The sequence below is a fragment of the Somniosus microcephalus genome, chromosome 12, assembly GCF_052327205.1.
Source record: "Somniosus microcephalus isolate GS21.2 chromosome 12, FLI_Smic_1.0, whole genome shotgun sequence".
NCBI classification, from domain to species: Eukaryota; Metazoa; Chordata; class Chondrichthyes; order Squaliformes; family Somniosidae; genus Somniosus; species Somniosus microcephalus.
In genome coordinates this window covers 195,225,123-195,236,036 of record NC_140998.1, presented here as the reverse complement: position 1 = coordinate 195,236,036, position 10,914 = coordinate 195,225,123, and positions in this window count along the sequence as shown.

Genomic DNA, 10,914 nt, shown 5'->3' with positions numbered 1-10,914 from the left:
ATACCCCACACCCCTCACTGTAACACTGATATACCCCACACCCCTCACTAACACTCCGATATACCCCACACCCCTCACTGTAACACTGATATACCCCACACCCCTCACTGTAAAACACTTCGATATACCCCACACCCCTCACTGTAACACTGATATACCCCACACCCCTCACTGTAACACTGATATACTCCACACCCCTCACTGTAACACTGATATACCTCACACCCCTCACTGTAACACTCCGATATACCCCACACCCCTCACTGTAGCACTGATATAGCCCACACCCCTCACTGTAATACTGATATACCCCACACCCGTCACTGTAACACTCCGATATACCCCACACACCTCAGTGTAACACTGATATACCCCACACCCCTCAATGTAACACTCCAATATACACCAAACCCCTCACTGTAACACTCCGATATACCCACACCCCTCACTGTAGCACTAATATGCCCCACACACCTCACTGTAACACTCCGATATACCCCACACCCCTCAATGTAACAATGATATATTTCACAACCCTCACTGTAACACTGATATACCCCACACCCCTCACTGTAACACTCCGATATACCCCACACCCCTCACTGTAACACTGATATACCCCACACCCCTCACTGTAACACTGATATACCCCACACCCCTCACTGTAACACTCTGATATACCCCACACCCCTCACTGTAACACTGATATATTTCACACCCCTCACTGAAACACTGATATACCCCACACCCCTCACTGTAACACACCGATATACCCCACACCCCTCACTGTAACATTCCGATATACCCCACACCCCTCACTGTAACACTGATATACCCCACACCTCTCCCTGTAACACAGATATACCCCACACCCCTCACTGTAACACACTCATATACCCCACACCCCTCACTGTAACACTGATATATCCCTCACATTAACACTGATATACCCCACATTCCTCACTGTAACACTGATACACCCCAAACCACTCACTGTAAAACACAGAAATACCCCACACCCCTCACCGTAACACTGATATACCCGAAACCTGTCACTGTAACACTGATATACCCCACACCCCTCACTGTAACACACTCATATACCCCACACCCCTCACTGTAACACTGATATATCCCTCACATTAACACTGATATACCCCACACCCCTCACTGTAACACTGATATACCCCACACCCCTCACTGTAACACTCCGATATACCCCACACCCCTCACTGTAACACTGATATAACCCACACCCCTCACTGTAACACTGATATACCCCACACCCCTCACTGTAACATTGATATACCCCACACCCCTCACTGTAACACTGATATACCCCACACCCCTCACTGTAACACTCCGATATACCCCACGCCACTCACTGTAACACTGATATACCCCACACACCTCACTGTAACACTGATAAACCCCACACCCCTCACTGTAACACTGATATACCCCATACCCCTCACTGTAACACTGATATGCCCCTCACCCCTCACTGTAACACACTCATATACCCTACACCCCTCACTGTAACACCGATATACCCACACCCCTCACTGTAACACTGATATATTTCACACCCCTCACTGAAACACTGATATACCCCACACCCCTCACTGTAACACACCGATATACCCCACACCCCTCACTGTAACATTCCGATATACCCCACACCCCTCACTGTAACACTGATATACCCCACACCTCTCCCTGTAACACAGATATACCCCACACCCCTCACTGTAAAACACTCATATACCCCACACCCCTCACTGTAACACTGATATATCCCTCACATTAACACTGATATACCCCACATTCCTCACTGTAACACTGATACACCCCAAACCACTCACTGTAAAACACAGAAATACCCCACACCCCTCACCGTAACACTGATATACCCGAAACCTGTCACTGTAACACTGATATACCCCACACCCCTCACTGTAACACACTCATATACCCCACACCCCTCACTGTAACACTGATATATCCCTCACATTAACACTGATATACCCCACACCCCTCACTGTAACACTGATATACCCCACACCCCTCACTGTAACACTCCGATATACCCCACACCCCTCACTGTAACACTGATATAACCCACACCCCTCACTGTAACACTGATATACCCCACACCCCTCACTGTAACATTGATATACCCCACACCCCTCACTGTAACACTGATATACCCCACACCCCTCACTGTAACACTCCGATATACCCCACGCCACTCACTGTAACACTGATATACCCCACACACCTCACTGTAACACTGATATACCCCACACCCCTCACTGTAACACTGATATACCCCATACCCCTCACTGTAACACTGATATGCCCCTCACCCCTCACTGTAACACACTCATATACCCCACACCCCTCACTGTAACACCGATATACCCACACCCCTCATTGTAACTCTGATATACCCCACACCCCTCACTGTAACACTGATATACCCCACACCCCTCACTGTAACACTCCGATATACCCCACACCCCTCACTGTAACACACTGATAAAGCCCACACCCCTCACTGTAACACTGACATACCCCACACCCCTCACTGTAACACTGATATACTCCACACCCCTCACTGTAACACTGATATACCCCACACCCCTCACTGTAACACTCCGATATACCCCACACCCCTCACTGAAAGTGATATATTTCACACCCCTCACTGTAACACAGATATACCCCACACCCCTCACTGTAACACTCCGATATACCACACACCCCTCACTGTAACACTGATATACCCCACACCCCTCACTGTAACACTGATATACCACACACCCCTCACTGTAACACTGATATACCCCACACCCCTCACTGTAACACTGCGATATACCCCACACCCCTCACTTTAACACTGATATAACCCACACCCCTCACTGTAACACTCTGATATACCCCACACCCCTCACTGTAACACTGATATACCCCACACCCCTCACTGTAGCACTGATATACCCCACACCCCTCACTTTAACACTGATATACCCCACACCCCTCACTGTAACACTGATATACCCCACACCCCTCACTGTAACACTGATATACCCCAAACCCCTCACTGTAACGCTGATATAAGCCACACCCCTCATTGTAACACTGATATACCCGACACCCCTCACTGTAACACTGATATACCCCACACCCCTCACTGTAACACTGATATACCCCACACCCCTCACTGTAACACTGATATACCCCACACCCCTCACTGTAACACTGATATACCCCATACCCCTCACTGTAACACTGATATGCCCCTCACCCCTCACTGTAACACACTCATATACCCCACACCCCTCACTGTAACACCGATATACCCACACCCCTCATTGTCACTCTGATATACCCCACACCCCTCACTGTAACACTGATATACCCCACACCCCTCACTGTAACACTCCGATATACCCCACACCCCACTGTAACACACTGATAAAGCCCACACCCCTCACTGTAACACTGACATACCCCACACCCCTCACTGTAACACTGATATACTCCACACCCCTCACTGTAACACTGATATACCCCACACCCCTCACTGTAACACTCCGATATACCCCACACCCCTCACTGAAACAGTGATATATTTCACACCCCTCACTGTAACACAGATATACCCCACACCCCTCACTGTAACACTCCGATATACCACACACCCCTCACTGTAACACTGATATACCCCACACCCCTCACTGTAACACTGATATACCACACACCCCTCACTGTAACACTGATATACCCCACACCCCTCACTGCAACACTGCGATATACCCCACACCCCTCACTGTAACACTGATATACCCCACACCCCTCACTGTAGCACTGATATACCCCACACCCCTCACTTTAACACTGATATACCCCACACCCCTCACTGTAACACTCTGATATACCCCACACCCCTCACTGTAACACTGATATACCCCACACCCCTCACTGTAGCACTGATATACCCCACACCCCTCACTTTAACACTGATATACCCCACACCCCTCACTGTAACACTGATATACCCCACACCCCTCACTGTAACACTGATATACCCCAAACCCCTCACTGTAACACTGATATAAGCCACACCCCTCATTGTAACACTGATATACCCGACACCCCTCACTGTAACACTGATATCCCCCACACCCCTCACTGGAACACTGATATACCCCACACCCCTCACTGTAACACTGATATACCCCACAAGCCTCACTGTAACACTGATATACCCCACACCCCTCACTGTAACACTCCGATATACCCCACACCCCTCACTGTAACACTGATATACCCCACACCCCTCACTGTCACACTCCGATATACCCCACACCCTCACTATAACACTCCGATATACCCCACACCCCTCACTGTAACACTGATATACCCCACACCCCTCACTAACACTCCGATATACCCCACACCCCTCACTGTAACACTGATATGCCCCACACCCCTCAATGTAAAACACTCCGATATACCCCACACCCCTCACTGTAACACTGATATACCCCACACCCCTCACTGTAGTACTGATATACTCCACACCCCTCACTGTAACACTGATATACCCCACCCCTCACTGTAACACTCCGATATACCCCACACCCCTCACTGTAACACTGATATAGCCCACACCCCTCACTGTAATACTGATATACCCCACACCCCTCACTGTAACACTCCGATATACCCCACACACCTCAGTGTAATACTGATATACCCCACACCCCTCAATGTAACACTCCAATATACCCCAAACCCCTCACTGTAACACTCCGATATACCCACACCCCTCACTGTAGCACTAATATGCCCCACACACCTCACTGTAACACTCCGATATACCCCACACCCCTCACTGTAACAATGATATATTTCACAACACTCACTGTAACACTGATATACCCCACACCCCTCACTGTAGCACTCCGATATACCCCACACCCCTCACTGTAACACTGATATAACCCACACCCCTCACTGTAACACTGATATACCCCACACCCCTCACTGTAACACTCTGATATACGCCACACCCCTCACTGTAACACTGATATATTTCACACCCCTCACTGAAACACTGATATACCCCACACCCCTCACTGTAACACACCGATATACCCCACACCCCTCACTGTAACACTCCGATATACCCCACACCCCTCACTGTAACACTGATATACCCCACACCCCTCCCTGTAACACAGATATACCCCACACCGCTCACTGTAACACACTCATATACCCCACACCCCTCACTGTAACACTGATATATCCCTCACATTAACACTGAAATACCCCACATTCCTCACTGTAACACTGATACACCCCAAACCACTCACTGTAAAACACAGAAATACCCCACACCCCTCACTGTAACACTGATATAACCCACACCCCTCACTGTAACACTGATATACCCCACACCCCTCACTGTAACATTGATATACCCCACACCCCTCACTGTAACACTGATATACCCCACACCCCTCACTGTAACACTCCGATATACCCCACACCACTCACTGTAACACTGATATACCCCACCCCTCACTGTAACACTGATATACCCCACACCCCTCACTGTAACACTGATATACCCCATACCCCTCACTGTAACACTGATATACCCCTCACCCCTCACTGTAACACACTCATATACCCCACACCCCTCACTGTAACACCGATATACCCACACCCCTCATTGTAATTCTGATATACCCCACACCCCTCACTGTAACACTGATATACCCCACACCCCTCACTGTAACACTCCGATATACCCCACACCCCTCACTGTAACACACTGATAAAGCCCACACCCCTCACTGTAACACTGACATACCCCACACCCCTCACTGTAACACTGATATACTCCACACCCCTCACTGTAACACTGATATACCCCACACCCCTCACTGTAACACTCCGATATAACCCACACCCCTCACTGAAACAGTGATATATTTCACACCCCTCACTGTAACACTGATATACCCCACACCCCTCACTGTAACACTCCGATATACCACACACCCCTCACTGTAACACTGATATACCCCACACCCCTCACTGTAACACTGATATACCACACACCCCTCACTGTAACACTGATATACCCCACACCCCTCACTGTAACACTCCGATATACCCCACACCCCTCACTGTAACACTGATATACCCCACACCCCTCACTGTAGCACTGATATACCCCACACCCCTCACTTTAACACTGATATACCCCACACCCCTCACTGTAACACTCTGATATACCCCACACCCCTCACTGTAACACTGATATACCCCACACCCCTCACTGTAACACTGATATACCCCACACGCCTCACTGTAACACTCCGATATACCCCACACCCCTCACTGTAACACTGATATACCCCACACCCCTCACTCTAACACTGAGAGACCCCACACCCCTCACTGTAACACAGATATACCCCACACCCCTCACTGTAACACTCCGATATACCCCACCCCTCAGTGTAACACTGATATACCCCACACCCCTCACTCTAACACTGATATACCCCACACCCCTCACTGTAACACACTCATATACCCCACACCCCTCACTGTAACACTCCGATATACCCCACACCCCTCACTGTAACACTGATATACTCCACACCCCTCACTGTAACACTGATATACCCCACACCCCTCACTGTAACACTGATATACCCCACACCCCTCACTGTAACACTCCGATATACCCCACACTCCTCACTGTAACACTGCTATACCCTACACCCCTCACTGTAACACTGATATACCCCACACACCTCACTGTAACACTGATATACCCCACACACCTCAGTGTAACACTGATATACCCCACACCCCTCACTGCAACACTCCGATATACCCCAAACCCCTCACTGTAACACTCCGATATACCCACACCCCTCACTGTAACACTGCTATACCCTACACCCCTCACTGTAACACTGATATACCCCACACACCTCACTGTAACACTGATATACCCCACACACCTCAGTGTAACACTGATATACCCCACACCCCTCACTGCAACACTCCGATAGACCCCAAACCCCTCACTGTAACACTCCGATATACCCACACCCCTCACTGTAACACTGATATACCCCACACCCCTCACTGTAACACTCCGATATACTCCACACCCCTCACTGTAACACTGATATGTTTCACACCCCTCACTGTAACACTGATATACCCCGCACCGCTCACTGTAACACTGATATACCCCACACCCCTCACTGTAACACTGATATACCCCAAACCCTCATTGTAACACTCCGATATACCCCACACCCCTCACTGTAACGCTGATATACCCCACACCCCTCACTGTAACACTGATATACCCCACACCCCTCACTGTAACACTGATATACCCCACACCCCTCAGTGTAACACTCCGATATACCCCACACCCCTCACTGTAACACTGATATACCCCACACCCCTCACTGTAACACTGATATACCCCACACCCCTCACTGTAACACTGATATACCCCATACCCCTCACTGTAACACTGATATACCCCACACCCCTCACTGTAACAGACTCATATACCCCACACCCCTCACTGTAACACTGATATACCCACACCCCTCACTGTAACTCTGATATACCCCACACCCCTTAGTGTAACACTGATATACCCCACACCCCTCACTGTAACACTCCGATATACCCCACACACCTCACTGAAACACTGATATACCCCACACCCCTCACTGTAACACTCCGATACACCCCACACCCCTCACTGTAACACTGATATACCCCACACTCCTCACTGTAACACTGATATACCCCACACCCCTCACTGTAACACAGAAAAACCCCACACCCCTCACTGTAACCCTCCGATATACCCCACCCCTCAGTGTAACACTGATATACCCCACACCCCTCACTGTAACACTGATATACCCCACACCCCTCACTGTAACACTCTGATATACCCCACAACCCTCACTGTAACACTGATATACCCCACACCCCTCACTGTAACAATGATATACCCTACACCCCACACTGTAACACTCCGATATACCCCACACCCCTCACTGTAACACTGATATACTCCACACCCCTCACTGTAACACTGATATACCCCACACCCCTCACTGTAACACTGACATACCCCACACCCCTCACTGTAACACTGATATACCCCATACCCCTCACTGTAACACTGATATATCCCACACCCCTCACTGTAACACTCCGATATACCCCACACCCCTCACTGTAACACAGATATACCCCACACCCCTCACTGTAACACACTCATATATCCCACACCCCTCACTGTAACACTGATATATCCCTCACATTAACACTGATATACGCCACATTCCTCACTGTAACACTGATACACCCCACACCCCTCACTGTAAAACACAGAAATACCCCACACCCCTCACCGTAACACTGATATACCCGAAACCTGTCACTGTAACACTGATATACCCCACACCCCTCACTGTAACACACTCATATACCCCACACCCCTCACTGTAACACTGATATATCCCTCACATTAACACTGATATACCTCACACCCCTCACTGTAACACTGATATCCCCCACACCCCTCAGTGTAACACTCCGATATACCCCACACCCGTCACTGTAACACTGATATAACCCACATCCCTCACTGTAACACTGATATACCCCACACCCCTCACTGTAACATTGATATACCCCACACCCCTCACTGTAACACTGATATACCCCGACACCCCTCACTGTAACACTCCGATATACCCCACACCTCACTATAACACTGATATACCCCACACCCCTCACTGTAACACTGATATACCCCTCACCCCTCACTGTAACACTGATATACCCCATACCCCTCACTGTAACACTGATATACCCCACACCCCTCACTGTAACACACTGATATACCCCACACCCCTCACTGTAACACTGATATACCCACACCCCTCACTGTAACTCTGATATACCCCACACCCCTCACTGTAACACTGATATACCCCACACCCCTCACTGTAACACTCCGATATACCCCACACCCCTCACTGTAACACTGATATAACCCACACCCCTCACTGTAACACTGATATACCCCACACCCCTCACTGTAACACTGATATACCCCACACCCCTCACTGTAACACTGATATATCCCACACCCGTCAGTGTAAAACTCCGATATTCCCCACACCCCTCACTGTAACACACTGATAAAGCCCACACCCCTCACTGTAACACTGACATACCCCACACCCCTCACTGTAACACTGATATACTCCACACCCCTCAATGTAACACTGATATACCCCACACCCCTCACTGTAATACTCCGATATACCCCACACCCCTCACTGAAACAGTGATATATTTCACACCCCTCACTGTAACACTGATATACCCCACACCCCTCACTGTAACACTGATATACCCCACACCCCTCACTGTAACACTCCGATATACCCCACACCCCTCACTGTAACACTGATATACCCCACACCCCTCACTGTAGCACTGATATACCCCACACCCCTCACTTTAACACTGATATACCCCACACCCCTCACTGTAACACTCTGATATACCCCACACCCCTCACTGTAACACTGATATACCCCACACCCCTCACTGTAACACTGATATACCCCACACGCCTCACTGTAACACTCCGATATACCCCACACCCCTCACTGTAACACTGATATACCCCACACCCCTCACTCTAACACTGAGAGACCCCACACCCCTCACTGTAACACAGATATACCCCACACCCCTCACTGTAACACTCCGATATACCCCACCCCTCAGTGTAACACTGATATACCCCACACCCCTCACTCTAACACTGATATACCCCACACCCCTCACTGTAACACACTCATATACCCCACACCCCTCACTGTAACACTCCGATATACCCCACACCCCTCACTGTAACACTGATATACTCCACACCCCTCACTGTAACACTGATATACCCCACACCCCTCACTGTAACACTGATATACCCCACACCCCTCACTGTAACACTCCGATATACCCCACACTCCTCACTGTAACACTGCTATACCCTACACCCCTCACTGTAACACTGATATACCCCACACACCTCACTGTAACACTGATATACCCCACACACCTCAGTGTAACACTGATATACCCCACACCCCTCACTGCAACACTCCGATATACCCCAAACCCCTCACTGTAACACTCCGATATACCCACACCCCTCACTGTAACACTGCTATACCCTACACCCCTCACTGTAACACTGATATACCCCACACACCTCACTGTAACACTGATATACCCCACACACCTCAGTGTAACACTGATATACCCCACACCCCTCACTGCAACACTCCGATAGACCCCAAACCCCTCACTGTAACACTCCGATATACCCACACCCCTCACTGTAACACTGATATACCCCACACCCCTCACTGTAACACTCCGATATACTCCACACCCCTCACTGTAACACTGATATGTTTCACACCCCTCACTGTAACACTGATATACCCCGCACCGCTCACTGTAACACTGATATACCCCACACCCCTCACTGTAACACTGATATACCCCAAACCCTCATTGTAACACTCCGATATACCCCACACCCCTCACTGTAACGCTGATATACCCCACACCCCTCACTGTAACACTGATATACCCCACACCCCTCACTGTAACACTGATATACCCCACACCCCTCAGTGTAACACTCCGATATACCCCACACCCCTCACTGTAACACTGATATACCCCACACCCCTCACTGTAACACTGATATACCCCACACCCCTCACTGTAACACTGATATACCCCATACCC